The following is a 15,725-nucleotide window of genomic DNA, read 5'->3' as shown; positions in this document are numbered from 1 at the left end:
CAAATAAAAAATATATGTAATTAGTGTTATATTACAGGTAATTCAAAATAATTAGTATTTTGTTATATCTGCAGAAATGAGTAAGAAAAAAGATTGAGAGCGTGACATCGGTTGGAATCATGGTGAGATGCTCTCGGCTCAGCATCATTAAAGATGTAAATGGTGCAACACAGAGTTCAAGGGAAGAGGAGTGACTAGGTTGAAGCAGCATCTAGCTGGTGGTTATCCTGATATGTCGATGTATCGAAAATATCCGCAAGAGGTCCGACAATTAATGAAAAAGTACTTTGCTGATTCGAAAGCAGCGAAGGAAAGGGCAAAGTAGAAAAAGACTGAAGTAGACCGTCGAACTACAGAGCCACCTTCTTATCACTCTAGAGAGTCAGAGGAGGCTTCTGCTCCAGATGATGAGGCACAGATTGAGGCTGCCATTCATGTGAGCTTGGCGGATCAGTACCAGCAGGAGGAGATGGCCCGGTACAAAGATCGATTTGGACCATCATGCTATGAATCAGGATCTGGATCAGCGACTGGTAGGAGAGAATTCGAGTTCAGGAGGACTACTTCAGTCAGAGAGCCTGGTGGTAGAGGGAGCAGACGCAGCATGTCTTCTTTGTTGAGAGCTTTTGGCAGTAGGAGGAGGTCCTCCAGAGATATTCCAGCAGGAGCCAGCATTCAGGATTTGGATCCACATGCTTTGTCCAGCAAGGATTCAAAGCAGCAGAGAATTGACAGTATGCTGAAAAAAGATAAGAAGAAGGATATATGGCGAGCTATTGGATCATGGTTTTATTTCAGTCATATTCCAATAAATGCAGCAGCCAATCCTTACTACGATCTGCTATTTCAGCCATAGAGGCTGCCGGCCAGGGTGTAGATCCTCCAAGATCTAAGGACATCTATGGTCAGCTTCTTAACAGCAATAAGGAGAATTTGCAGAGATGGATTGCTTCTTACAAAAATAAATGGCCTACATACGGTCTGACAGTGATGTGTGATGGTTAGACAGGTCTTACTAAGCGGAGCATCATTAATTTTTTGATATACTGTGATAGAAAAATATTTTTTACAAATCAATCGATGCTTCAGATAAGATGCACGATGTCACATATATCCTTGGTCTGATGGAGGTGGTGATTGATTCAGTGGGTGAGCAGCATATCGTGCAGGTCATCACAGATAACGGACCACAATATAAGGCTGTCGGAGAGTTGCTGATGGAGCAGCGACCGCAGATATACTGGACCCCATGTGCTGCACATTGCATTGATCTTATATTGATGGATATCAGAAAGATTCACAGGGTGCAGCAGGTAGTGGAGATTGCCCAGACCATTACTAGATTCATCTACAACCACACATGGGTTCTTTCATTGATTCGGACGTATATTGGGGGAGAGATCTTACGACCGGATATCACACAGTTTGCTACCAACTACATAGCACTTGATAGTCTTTTTCAGAAGAAAACAGCCCTACGTCAGATGTTTGTCAGTGCCGAGTGGCAAGAGAGCAGATATGCGAGGGCCGGCACTGATGGAAATCATGTGGAGAACTTGGTGATGAGTCAGTCATTTTGACAGCGAGCTGAGAAGATAGTGAAGGCTATCAAGCTTTTATATGAGGTGCTTCGCACCGTGGACAGTGAGAGATATCCCCAGATGGGCTTCCTATATTACATGATGGAGAGGACAAAGAAACAGATCAGTGAGAATGATCCCAAATATGCTCAAGAATTTATTAACATTATCGAGCACCGTTGGGACTATCAGATGGGCAGAGATTTGCATCTAGCTGGTAAGTTTGGATTCAAAAATATTTTAAAATATTTTTTCGAAGTATGAAAATAAAATTGTGCTTAATCAGTCTTGAAATTTATCTGCAGCTTATTACTTGAATCCGAAATTTCAGTATACTATTTCAGAGATAGATATGGATAGCGAGCTTCTTGCTGCTCTTCGCAATATCATATATAAGATGGTGCCCGATCCAGAAATCGCGTCGTTGTGTCTGCAAGAGATATGCTAGTTTAAAACAGATGTAATTATTTAACTGAATTCAATCTGATATATTTATAAATAATAAATACATTTTATTTCAGATGAAATAGTTTAGAGAGGGATCAGACAGTTTTGGAGTCCCATCAACTATCGTAAGCAAAAAGCAGATGAATCCAGATAAATTACATATCAATAATGAGCAATGTAGATTGATATGTAATTTTGCTTAATAATATCATCAAATTTGATATATGATTTTGCTTTTGTAGCTGAATGGTGGATTCATTTTGGAACGTCAACAGAAAATTTGAGACATATGGCTGTCCGTATTCTTTCTCAGACGGTTTCTGCTAGTGGCTGTGAGCGTAATTGGTCCACTTTCGTCCTTATCCACAGCAAACAGAGAAATCGTTTGACACAAAAATATCTCGACGATCTTGTATATGTTCACTACAATCTGAGGTTGAGGCTAAAATATATTCAGGAGGAAGTTCAGTTGAAGTACACTGATCCGATACTGGATGATTATGCTGACGAGGATGACGATCCTATCATCGGATGGCTTACAGGTCAGCAGCAGGAGTCAGAGCTTGATGAGCCAGGATCCCCTCCATGACCAGCCAGTGTGGTGGCAAGGGAAATTAGGGTGGATCCAGGACAATGGGCAGAAAAAAATATTCCACATAGGGTTCCAGCTGATCAGCCACAGTCTGAGGGGATACAAGGAACTCATTCATCATATGACTCGCTATCCGATACATCTTTCTAGAGATTCGAGCGAGAGATGTATAGACGTTCCTCCCGACAGCCAGCAAGAAGGCATCCATCCTCCCAATCACAGGAAACTCAGTCACAGAGGGGCATAAGGGGGGAAAAGAAAAGACAGTTGCACATGCACCACTCTCGAGAGTACAGGAGCGATCTGATTCAGATACGGACACCAGGGAGAGTGATGATGATACTGGTAGTAGTAGCCATGGATCTGATGATCAGAGAGAAACTGGAGGACATGAGACCACCGTTTATGAGACACAGCCACAGGGTGATATTTGATTCACCGATGAGTCTCAGTTTACGCATGTCACACAGAATAGGGATCATGGTGGACGAGTCGGTAGAGATCGTGGGAAGCCAATTTCATATAGACGACGGGCTCCTAGAGGTCTCCAGCACATGATGCAGCTGCGGACGATCTTGCACATGGAGTAGGATCCATGGATGTATCTAGATTATCCTCGCATTATGGATCTTATTATCCACAGCCACCTTATGATCCATATGCATATGGCGCATCCGAGGCATCATCTTCTAGTGGTTACTATCCTATGCAGTCTGGAGCAGCTCCAGGATCAAATTTTGCTACTGACATATTTGGATGGGCTTTTCCATAATCGTACCATCATCTCGAAGATACTTCTCAGAGTCAGAATTTTAGCGAGAGATCTGAGATGTCTTACAATCTAGAGAGGATACCTTATGGGATGATGAATATTCGAGAGTATGATGCAGCTTGGCTAGAGGGTTGGACTGATGTCCCTTCAGACTATGTTGATGATCCAAATATCTACGAGCATCACAGACACTCGACAAGAAATTAAATGCAGAGTACATCTTAAGGTTTGTATATCAGTTATTGCGCTTTGTACTTAAATATTTAGATACATTTTAATGCATATTTTATATATTTTTTCTTTAGTTTTAAGATAACATAATTAAAATATAATATAAATAAATATATATTTGAAATTTTGGATCAAGAGTCTTTGTACCGCAACCTAACTCCAAATTGAACCCAAATATGTCAATAATATGCAATATAGAGGTTGTATTTATCAATTATTAACTTTAAAAATAAAAAAAAATTAAAAATTGAAAAAAAATTTGTACCGATACCGGACCGGTACGCCAGGGCGTACCGTATGTCGGTATGGTATGATACCGATATCGTACCGTATCGATCCGGTACCGGCATGCCGTCCGGTATCGATACAGCAAACCTTGGATGATGCGCATCATAGGGACCATAATTTCGAATGTGACTGAACTACATTGTATATCCGATGCTTCATAATGTGATAAAGATCAACAGCTCTCCTTACATAACCTTTACTCTCAAACATTAGATTTTTAGAAAATTCAGTCATCGAAGAGTCCCAAAACTGATAGTCAGAGTTCAATCTTCGATCAGTACTAATACAACCACCATCATCTAAATTTATATCGTTAAAAAATTATGAGGGTTCGTGCAAACGAGGTTGAGGTTCTCCCACATTAATATTAGGCTGAACATCTTCATCATCATTCTCATCTTCACTTCATTATCATTACTGCTACTATCCTCATCCATCCAATAGTCTTCATCTTTGCTTTCATCTGACTCAAAGCCTAAATTATCAGAATTTATTCCACTGACTATCCAGTCATCATTTTCTATATGAGTGTCGTCTCCCGTATCTACCACTACTTCTAGCAAAGGAGAAGTCACCATAGCAGAAGATACAGGAGAAGTCATCATAGGACTTTAAATAATTGGACAACTAGAGCCGGCAGTAGTAGAATGCTATTCTGTAAATATGGCCTCAACACTATCAGTTTGTACCATAGGAGTTACGAAAGGTGAGGAAAGCTCAATAATATTGTCTGCTTGAGTTAAAAACCAACTATAGTATCCAAAGCTCAGTATATCTTCATTTTCAATATATAATTCTAAAAATTGATATTCTGAATATTTTAAAAAAAAAGTCAGCATTTCTTCGACATCTTCATCGTCATCAATTGAAACTAAGATATACTTGCTCTGCATTAACTGTCCCGACAGATTAGGAGAATTCTAGTTCAATTTTATTTCATATTTTTCTTTGTCTACAGGAATACTGCTGTATAAATGGTCCAATAATTCTTGACATGATAATGATGAAGATACTCTAATCATTCGATTTGCTGGATGACTGTACTGCACATCAGTTTCGTCATTCTGTATCATTCCATCATAATACAATAGTACACAAACTCGAATACTGGCCATTTTTTCAGAAAAATCTATGACAAAATCAAAATAAAAAAATTTAGTATTACTAATTATTTTATCGTTTCAAAAGATTTACATGATAAATATATCATATCATCAACAAATAGGTACAGATAGATCCTATCCCATTCAAAAATTACGTTAATTTTATAGGTTAATTACATTAATCAAACGATATGCAATAGGGATCGAAAAAATTTCGACAGCATTTCCTCTTAGTTCTCCCCACATGACTGAAAATATGTGAGGAGAACTAAAGAAAAATACTGTCCGAAATTTCTCTCGAACCCTCTGCATATCGTACGAATAATATAATTATCTATAGAATTAAATGTAATTCTCAAACTGTCCAAACTGGACAATCAATAGACCAATGTATATATTTTACGGTATCCGTGCAAAAATATATAATCAAATATATATTTTAAATGGATATCATAGAATATCATACATTGATCAACTGATAGGTCTACGGTTCCATGAAATGCAATATATTTTAAAATTTTTAAATTAGGATCGAATCGAATTTTAAAATAAATCTGAATCTAATGAGACAAAAATAAAAAATAAAAAGATCAAAATAGAAGGATGTTGCAGGACCGTACGGGCCACCGTCGGGGGCCCACCGTCGGGCCGCGTGGGGCCGCCGTCGGGGGCCCGCCATCGGGGGCCCACTGCGGGGCCGCCGCTGGGGAGGGGCCATTGCGGGTGGGGATGGGGCAGCGCGGCCGGCCAAGGGAAGGGAAGGGGTGGGGCGGCCGCCGCCAGCCCACCGGCGGACCAACGAAATGGGGGGGCGCACGGGCTCGCCGTCGGTCGGCTATCGCCGGCGGGCCAAGAAAAAAGAGGGAGAGAGAGAGGAAGAGGGAAGGAAGAGGGAGACAGAGAGGGGAAGAGGAAAGAGAGAGGGCGGCCGATCAAAGGAAGGGGAGGGGCGGGGCGGCTACCATCGGCCCATCGATGTACCAACCACATGGGGGGGCGCACGGGCCAATCACCTGCCGTCTGTCATAGGTGGGCCAAGAAAAAAGAGAGAGAGAGGAAGAGGGAGAGAGAGATTGGAAGAGAAAAGAGAAAAGAGGGAGCTCACCACCGTCGGGAGCTCGCCGCCATGCCGTCAGAGAGAAGAAGGAAGACGCGGAGAAGAGGGAGAAACCGGAGAAGAGAGAGAAGAGGGAGGGTTTTTTTTGGGGGGGGGTCTTAAGCTACAAAAATGCCAAAAAGAATGGCATTTTCAAAAATACCATCTCCTATGACATTTTTATTTTAATTTTTTATTTTTTTTATTTTTTCTCTTTTTATGATATTTTAAATTTTTTTAATTATTTTTATGTAATTTTTAAAAAAAATTAATTTAAAATGAGGATAGTAATTTGAAATGATAATTTTTATTTAAATTAAAGTTAAAATTTTTATTTTTTTAAATTTATAATTACAATTTTTTCCTATTTTTTCTCTATTTTTTACTCTTTTATAATATATTATATTTTTTTAGTTTTTTTAAATTCAAATTAAAATTTTTATTTTTTATATTTTAAAACTTTAATTTTATTTTTTTTTCCATTTTTACCCTTTTTATCTATTTTTATGGCATCTTTTAGGTATTTTTTTCCTTTGTTTGGAATATTTTTTTAAAAAAATAATTTTAAATAGAGAAAGTAATTTGAAATGATATTTTTTATCTGAATTAAAATTAAAATTTTTAATTTTTCAAAATTAAAATTAAAATTTTTATTTTTTCCCATTTTTTTTCATTTTTTTATGGTATTTTTTATTTTTTTAATTTTTTAAGATATTTTTTTGGGATATTTTTTAAAAAAAATTAATTTGAAATGGGAAAAGTAATTTGAAATGATTTTTTTTATTTGAATTAAAATTAAAATTTTTATTTTTTAAATTAAAAATTATAATTTTTATTTTTTTCTATTTTTTTCTTATTTTTTATAGTATTTTTTATTTTTTTAATTTTTTAAGATATCTTTTTTGGGATATTCTTTTAAAAAAATAATTTGAAATATGGAAAGTAATTTGAAATGATGTTTTTTATTTGAATTAAGATTAGAATTTTTTTTTAATTCAAAATTATAATTTTAATTTTTTTCTTATTTTTTCTTATTTTTTCTTCTTTTATGTTTTTTTATTTTTTAAATTTTTTAAGATATTTTTTTGAGATATTTTTTAAAAAAATAATTTGAAATGGAGAAAGTAATTTGAAATGATGTTTTTTATTTGAATTAAAATTAATATTTTTAATTTTTTAAATTCAAAATTATAATTTTTATTTTTTTCCATTTTTCTCATTTTTTTCTTTTTTATGGTATTTTTTATTTTTTATTTATTTTTTAAGATATTTTTTTGTGATATTTTTTAAAAAATTAATTTATAATTGGGAAAGTAATTTGAAATGATATTTTTATTTGAATTAAAATTAGAATTTTTATTTTTTTAAATTCAAAATTATAATTTTTATTTTTTTCTCATTTTTCTTTTCTTTTACAATATTTTTTATTTTTTTAAATTTTAAAGGTATTTTTTTGGGATATTTTTTTAAAAAAATTAATTTGAAAGGAGGATTGTAATTTGAAATGATGATTTTTATTTGAATTAAAATTAAAATTTTATTTTCTTAAAATTTAGAATTATAATTTTTATTTTTTTAATTCTTTTCCCTTTTTATGGTATTTTTAATTTTTTTACACCTTTTTTTTTCAAATAGTTTTTAAAAAGATAATTTGAAATGAGGATACTAATTTGAAATGATGATTTTTATTTGAATCAATATTATAATTTTTATTTTTTTAAAAATTTTAAATTATAATTTTTATATTTTTTATTTTTTTATTTTTTTTATTTTTTGAAAAATTAATAATTAAACTCGTCACTTGAAATGGTATTTTTGAAAATGCCATTTCAAATGGCATTTTCAAAAATGCCATTTGAAATGGCATTTTTGAATTTTTTTTTCTTTTTTTGTCATCCACGTGAAAAAGGGTGAAAAAAAGATGGTGATGTGGACACTATAAAATATCATTTTGAATGACGTTTTATAGGATTTGTATTAGTTTGATAAATAAATTAAAAATTATATTATTTTTATAAATAATTTTTTTAAATTATTTAGGTGAAGGACTCGGTGAGGCAAAGTAGAACAAAACCCACACGGGCCGACACCAAAAATAAAAACAAAATAAAAACTAAAAAATAAAAATAAATAATAAATAATATTCTATATTTTATCTCAATCTAATATAATCTAATATAATCTAATCTATCTAATATAATATATAAAGAGAAGGATCAGATTAGTGATCTTCTGACAAGTGACATTCTGCGTGTTTGATAAGTAGCATTCTGAATGTTTAACATTTGGATTGTAGAATAAAATCTTTGTGCCTCTAAGATAATATAATATATAAAAAGAAAGATCAAATTGGTGATTTTCTGATGAGTGGCATTTAGAGTATTTGACAAGTGACATTCGTGACCTTTTGACAAGTGACATTCTGAGTGTTTAACATTTGAACTATAGAATAAAATCTTTGTGCCTCTAAGATAATTGATTTATAATGATAAATGATAAATATCTATAAAGTATTATTTATTATAATTTAATAAAAAAATTTATATTAAATTAAATAATATAAAAATTAAAAATTAAAAATTAGATTTATTATCATAGATTTATCTTATTTTTGAATGTTGATAAAAATTACTTTTTCTTTATGCCAAAAATGCTATAGATAAATATTATTTATTGGAGCCATATTTTTAAAAAAATAATTATAGCAGATGATGTCATTATATTCTAAACATAATAGAGTAGAGTCAAATTTTTTAAATAAAAAATGATAGAGATGTGCTATATATAAGCCCCCTACCTATTCTTTTTTGTTGCTATTTGAGTTCCTATTATTTAATTTATATTCTTTATTTCTATATTTGGTTTAGTATGATCAAATATTTAAATATTTATCAAATATTGTATGATGTTCTAAACTCTCCTCCTCTAATTAGATTGTAAATCGATATGATTTCATCCAAGATGTTTGTGCTTCTAAGGTAATTGATTTATAACGGTAAATATCTGTAAAGCATTATTTATTACAATTTAATAAAAAAATTTATATTAATCATTAGGAGAAAAATAAATGAGTGAGAGCAAGATAATGATTTATAATGATAAATACCTATAAAGCATTATTTATTATAATTTAATAAAAAAATTATATTAAATTGAATAATATAAATTTTTTTATATAAATTAGATTTATTATCATAGATTTATCTTATTTTTGTGTGTTGATAAAAATTATTTTTTTTTATGCCAGAGATGCTATAGATAAATATTATTTATTGAAGCCATAATTTTAAAAAAATAATTGTAACAGATGATGTCATTACATTTTAAATATAATAGAGTAGAGTCATTTTTTAAATAAGAAATGATAGAGACGTGCTATATATAAGCCCCCTGTCTATTCTTCTTTATTGCTATTTGAGTTTCTATTATTTAATTTATATTTTTATTTCTATATTTGGTTTAACATGATCAAATATTTAAATATATTTTAAACTCTCCTCCTCTTAGATAGCAAATCGATATGGTTTCATCCAAGATGATTGTGCCTCTAAGATAATTGATTTATAATGATAAATATCTGTAAAGCATTATTTATTATAATTTAATAAAAAAATATATATTAATCATTAGGAGAAAGATAAATGAGTGGGAGTGAGATAATGATTTATAATGGTAAATATCTATAAAGTATTATTTATTATAATTTAATAAAAAAATTTATATTAAATTGAATAATGTAATTTTTTTTATATAAATTAGATTTATTATCATAGATTTATCTTATTTTTATGTGCTAACAAAAATTATTTTTTCTTTATGGCAGAGATGCCATAGAAAAATATTACTCATTGAAGCCATATTTTTAAAAAAATAATTATAGCAGATGATGTCATCATATTCCAAACATAACAAAGTAGATTCAAATTTTTTAAATAAGAAATGATAGAGATGTGCTATATATAAGCCCCCTGCCCATTCTTTTTTGTTGCTATTTGAGTTCTTATTATTTAATTTATATTCTTTATTTCTATATTTGGTTTAGTATGATCAAACATTTAAATGTTTATTGAATATTGTATGATGTTCTAAACTCTCCTCCTCAGCTGGCAAATCGATATGATTTCATCCAAGATGTTTATGTCTCTAAGGTAATTAATTTATAATGATAAATACCTATAAAATATTATTTATTATAATTTAATAAAAGAATTTATATTAATCATTAGGAGAAAGGTAAATGGTGGGAGTGAGATAAGTGGCATTATGAGTGTTTAACATTTGGACCGTAGAATAAAATATTTATGCCTCTAAGGTAATTGATTTATAATGATAAATACTATAAAGTATTATTTATTATAATTTAATACAAAAATTTATATTAAATTGAATAATATAATTTTTTTAAATATAAATTAGATTTATTATCATAGATTTACCTTATTTTTGTGTGTTGACAAAAATTATTTTTTCTTTATGCCATAATGTCATAGATAAATATTACTAATTGAAGCCACATTTTTAAAAGAATAATTATAGCAGATGATGTCATTACATTCCAAACATAACAGAGTAGAGTCAAATTTTTTAAATAAGAAATGATAGAGATGTGCTATATATAAGCCCCCTGTCCATTCTTCTTTGTTACTATTTGAGTTCCTATTATTTAATTTATATTTCTTATTTCTGTATTTGGTCTAGTATAATCAAATATTTAAATATTCATCAAATATTGTATGATGTTCTAAACTCTCTTCCTCTTAGGTGGCAAATCGATATGATTTCATCCAAGATGTTTGTGTCCAACAAAAGATTTGGAAGTTAAAAGTCAGGATTGTGCGTCTCTGAAAAGAACCCAATTCTTTTAACCCCTCCTTGGGTGATACTCTAGAGATGGTTGTTGTTAATGTGAAGGTATGATATTTGTTTTAAATGTTATGAATTTCAATTCTACTTGATTAATGTATGTTTGAAATTTAAAATTTATCTAGAACAAAATGTTTGAGTCTTAAGGTGGGAGGATTCAAGCTACTATAAACAGCATTCATATGTCCAAGTTTAAAGATAAGGTGGAGGAAGGATGTGTTATGATCATTTCAAATATCGGAGTGGCGATTAACTTATAAAAATATAAGTCCTGCACCCATGAGTATCATTTGTATTTTTAGCTTACTACAACTATATGTGCATGTAATGATCCAACAATTTCAATGTATCTTTTGATTTTACTTCATTCAAAAATATTCAAGATTTTCCAAATGACAAAACTATTTTAGTTGGTAAATATTAATCTTCCCTTATTTTGCTTTAAAATTATTTATTTACTTTGATATATCCTAATTCAATTACTAAATTTTTATTAGATTTTATTGGCTCAATGACCTCTACTGGGCAATTGAAAGAGTTTCAGAAGGATGGGGTATATAGTAAGAATGTTGTAGTTGAGCTTGATGATTTTAGGTATATAGAGTTCACTAATACAAAATCTTTGTTAAACATTTGTTCTTTAAGGTTTACGTATTTTATGTTTTTTATGTAGTGGAGCAAAAGCGAAATGCACTCTTTGGGGGGAATTCTTTAAACAAATTCTGAAATATGTTGAAGAATATAAAACTGGACCCTATATTATTATTTTATAGTTTGCAAAGATGAAGCATCAATATGGTTTTTTTTTTTTTTTTTGGCTTTATGACATTACTATTTTATATAAGCTGATTAAAAAAATTATGAGTATTATATTTATCTCTGATAATTGATAGGTGAAATAGAAGTGTCAAACACTAAATATTGTTCAAAATTATTGATAAATGCCAACATTCCAGAAGTGGCTGAGTTTAGAGCAAAGTATATATCATTTATTTTAGTTTAATATATCATATATATATATATATATATAAAATAATACTCTGTGAAGGAGTATTAGAGTGTTGTCAACTCAGCTTTTTTAATGAGTTTTATTGTGCTATCTAGAAAGAATACCTCTTCACATTAAATTATGTTATTAATGTATAATATTATTATATTCTTATAATTAAAGCCTATTTATATAGATAGTTGAGAATATGAAATGATCCTAAGAATTTGAATGAATATTATTTTATTATTTATATATATTTTTTCACTTTGATTAGATCTAAAAAAAATTATTTTCATACATCTGGCCCTGCGCCACATGCGGGTCTTCAACTAGTTCTTTTCTAATTTAAACAAATTACTATTTTACTTAATAAGCTTGCAATTCATTTGTTAGGATTCCGATTGGAGATCAAGCAAGCAGTCATATCTTGAGTCAGTTGTCCTCTCAATCTTCATACTTATTACAAGATAATTTTCTAAGCCAGACAACTAGGAAGAGTATTGATGAATTGAAAGAGACTAAAAAGGTCTAAGAAAAGTCTATGCAAATCTATTTTAATATGATTTTAAGACATGGCTTGAGTTTTTTTTTTTACTTTGAATTTAATGGATGCTAAATATTTTTGTAGATGGAAAAGTGTATTGTTCAAGGAACCATAAAGAATTTGGTAAAAACTTACATATAGTAGTACAATGGTTGTCCTAATACAAAGTGCACAACCGGTGTCATTCCAAACTTTGAGAATTAGTATTGTACAAGTTGTGTAAAGCATTGGCCTTCAATTGTACCAATGTATTATTATTTTTAAACCTTAGTCATATAACTTTTAATGTTTTATTGTCTATACCTGAGTGATTAATTTTCTAAAGAATTTTTTTACTTTTAGGTATAAGTTACAAATGATTATCATGGATCATGCAGGAATTGCTTCATTCCTTGCATTTTCTAAAGAAGCTGACAAACTTATGAGCCTTACTGCAAATGACTTGGTTCGCCATATTGAAGAAAAGGTAAGACACAATCTGGTTATTTAGTTTTTTATTATATCAGCTTTTTTGTAACATATATTTTCCTTTGTTGCTGTAGGGTGGCAATCTTCATCATGACTATCTAGATGAACTAAATGAACTAATGGAGAAGATAATTCTATTCTAGATTCATATCAAGGATAATAATTTTCAGAATCCTGATGAAATAACCTATCATGCACAGAAAGTTTGCGTAGATAAAGAGATTATTGACTCTTTTATTAAAATTTATAATTTTGATGAGGTATATTTGTTACCATTCAATTTATCAAGAATTTTTTACATGTTTAGATGACTTTGACTGAACTTTAGTTGATATTTTTTAAAATATGTAGGAAGCAAATGATGAATCTCCTTACCTTAGCAAGAATGATGAGACTGATATCGATGAAAGAGTCTTGAAGGTTGTTTTGTTATCTAATTAATAAATACTGTCATATTTGTTCATATCTTGTATTATTAGTATTTTAGTTTTATAATTTTTTTTAGGATTTATTCTCTAAGAATAATGATTGTGACATTGAGTATACATCATTGGGTAGTCATACTCCTACAAAAAGGCACATGGAATAAAGCCAAGTTGAACTGGAAGCAAATACTAATATCCAATGTTCCCCAACAAAGGTATTGAAGACTATCAAGAAGGAGAAATAAATCTAATAATGATGCTATTTTTTCAAATCTTTAAAATATTTTCTGTCCATGTTTTGTTTTTGGAGATTAAGTAAACTCTGTTTAAGTACTCTATGTGGCACTTATAATATTTTAGAAAAATATAAATTGTTGTTGTCTTGTTTGCTATTGTTATTTATGGTTTTTTGATGTGTACCAACATCTAGGCTCATTTAGGTTCTGCTATGTTATTGGGCTTGCTTTGGATGCCAATAGTCTTGATCATGATCTTGATCAATATCATTGCCTAATGCTATCTGTATTGTGTCTTGCCAAGGTCAAATTATTCCTGCAGAATATATATTGGTAGAGTCCAGTTAAATATAAAAAAAATATTAACAATAATAAATATAAGAGCTAAGTCTTATACGTCTAGCTCCTATATAAAATATATCATGAAACATAGCCTTGCTCAATGAAAAATATGTTGAGTTATAAAGTATCAGTATTTCAAAATTCAACCATATCAGTAGGTAGCACATAGTTGGTATCAGCATTCCTTTAGTACTCTGGGACAGAACCAAGAACTTACCATTTTTTCCTAAAAATATAAAAGTTTAATTTCGGTATGTACTCATTTGCTTTTAGATGATTAGCTTGGGTGCAATAGAATGCATAACAGTAATTCTTATTTAAGAAATAGAAATAGGCTTCTCTTATTGCTTAAAAAAAATCCCTACAAAGTAAGATAAGTTGCATATCTTTTCTTAGTCAAGAAACAATATTTGAATCATACACTTATGATGTGATACATTACGCTCATACAAAGTAAAGTCTACAATTCAAAAAACCACTCAATCTGGGACATGCTGAAAATAAACTAAAATTGAAAAAGAAGATGTTGAATATCAAAACCATCAAAATTGATGCAAAAATTTATACATACAATTAGATATAAACAAAAATATTCTTCCAAGATTTTGCATGATGGAGAAGTTGAGAAAGTAACAAGGAGCTGTTCTGCATGATCTAGATAATTCAAAATTTAAAATTATAAATTAAAATACTTAAGTAACTTTTAAGACATAAAGAATGAACAATGAAAAAATTGCAAAAAAATTACTGTGTTCCTCATTTATATGTATTTATATATACATATGCTTATATATATGCATAATAAAGAATTTTGAGAGTTAGCATTTAGAAAATAACCTTATGCAATGTGACTGAAGGGTATAATTTATTAAGTATACTAAGACCACGCACAAGACAGTGTTTGTCCCTTTCAAATTATATCACTTTAGTATAGAGGCCTTCTGCTCTATTATACATAGAGAAGAATTAGATCAATTAGCAGAGATTGTCCAAACGTTCTATAACGTGTTGAACCACATTATTGCTCAACCATAGTTTTACCTTTTTTAGTTGTTCTATGTATGGCTACATATATATTAATTATTATCTAATAGCTAGCTGTTAAGCATTAATGCATATGTAAAAGCATGCATGGGAAAAATGGCAAGTCTCTTCAGTTTCTTCATCCCGAGCTAAAAAAATGACAACTCATTTGAATGACTCTTCAATTTTTAGTTTTCTATTTACAATTCTTCTATAACTAATCTATTAAACCAAAAAGTTGAAAGATGGTGAAATCTCTTTTGAAGGATTAAGGGTACGAATTCATCTTTATCAGGTAAGATCTTCTATCTTTTATTGAGTTAGCTAAGTATATGTTTTGTTTGAATGCTTGGATTATATAGTTTTAAACGAGTGTTTACCCACTTGATCAATAGAACATATGTGATATTTTCTATTCTCTATTAGAAAGGACTTTCTGCCTTAGTTAGCATCTCAATCTTTCAATAATTTCTACTATCTTAAAGCTGATCATGAGAATGATTTGAAACAGATGAACTAAATAAAATTTTTGAAATTCATGGATAAGAATTGAGCAGGCATTCATTTCATAATCATCCATCTAAAACACCATTTTTAGGCAATAACGTAATGCTGCTGTAATCTCTTCCAAAGTTGGCCTAGCATAATAACATTATTGCCTCTGACATGTATGAGATAAAAGAAATATAGAAATGCCAACAATTTCAAGCAATTTTCAAAGGCC

General features: G+C 30.3%; 1 pseudogene; it reads left to right on the top strand.

Moving 5' to 3' along the window:
- Positions 1-1,124: 1,124 nt before the first annotated feature.
- Positions 1,125-13,118, top strand: LOC140857434 (uncharacterized; annotated as a pseudogene).
- The last annotated feature ends 2,607 nt before the right edge of the window (positions 13,119-15,725 follow it).

This window comes from Elaeis guineensis, chromosome 1, assembly GCF_000442705.2.
Source record: "Elaeis guineensis isolate ETL-2024a chromosome 1, EG11, whole genome shotgun sequence".
In the NCBI taxonomy this organism is placed as follows: Eukaryota; Viridiplantae; Streptophyta; class Magnoliopsida; order Arecales; family Arecaceae; genus Elaeis; species Elaeis guineensis.
This window is presented reverse-complemented; position numbering and strand designations above follow the sequence as displayed.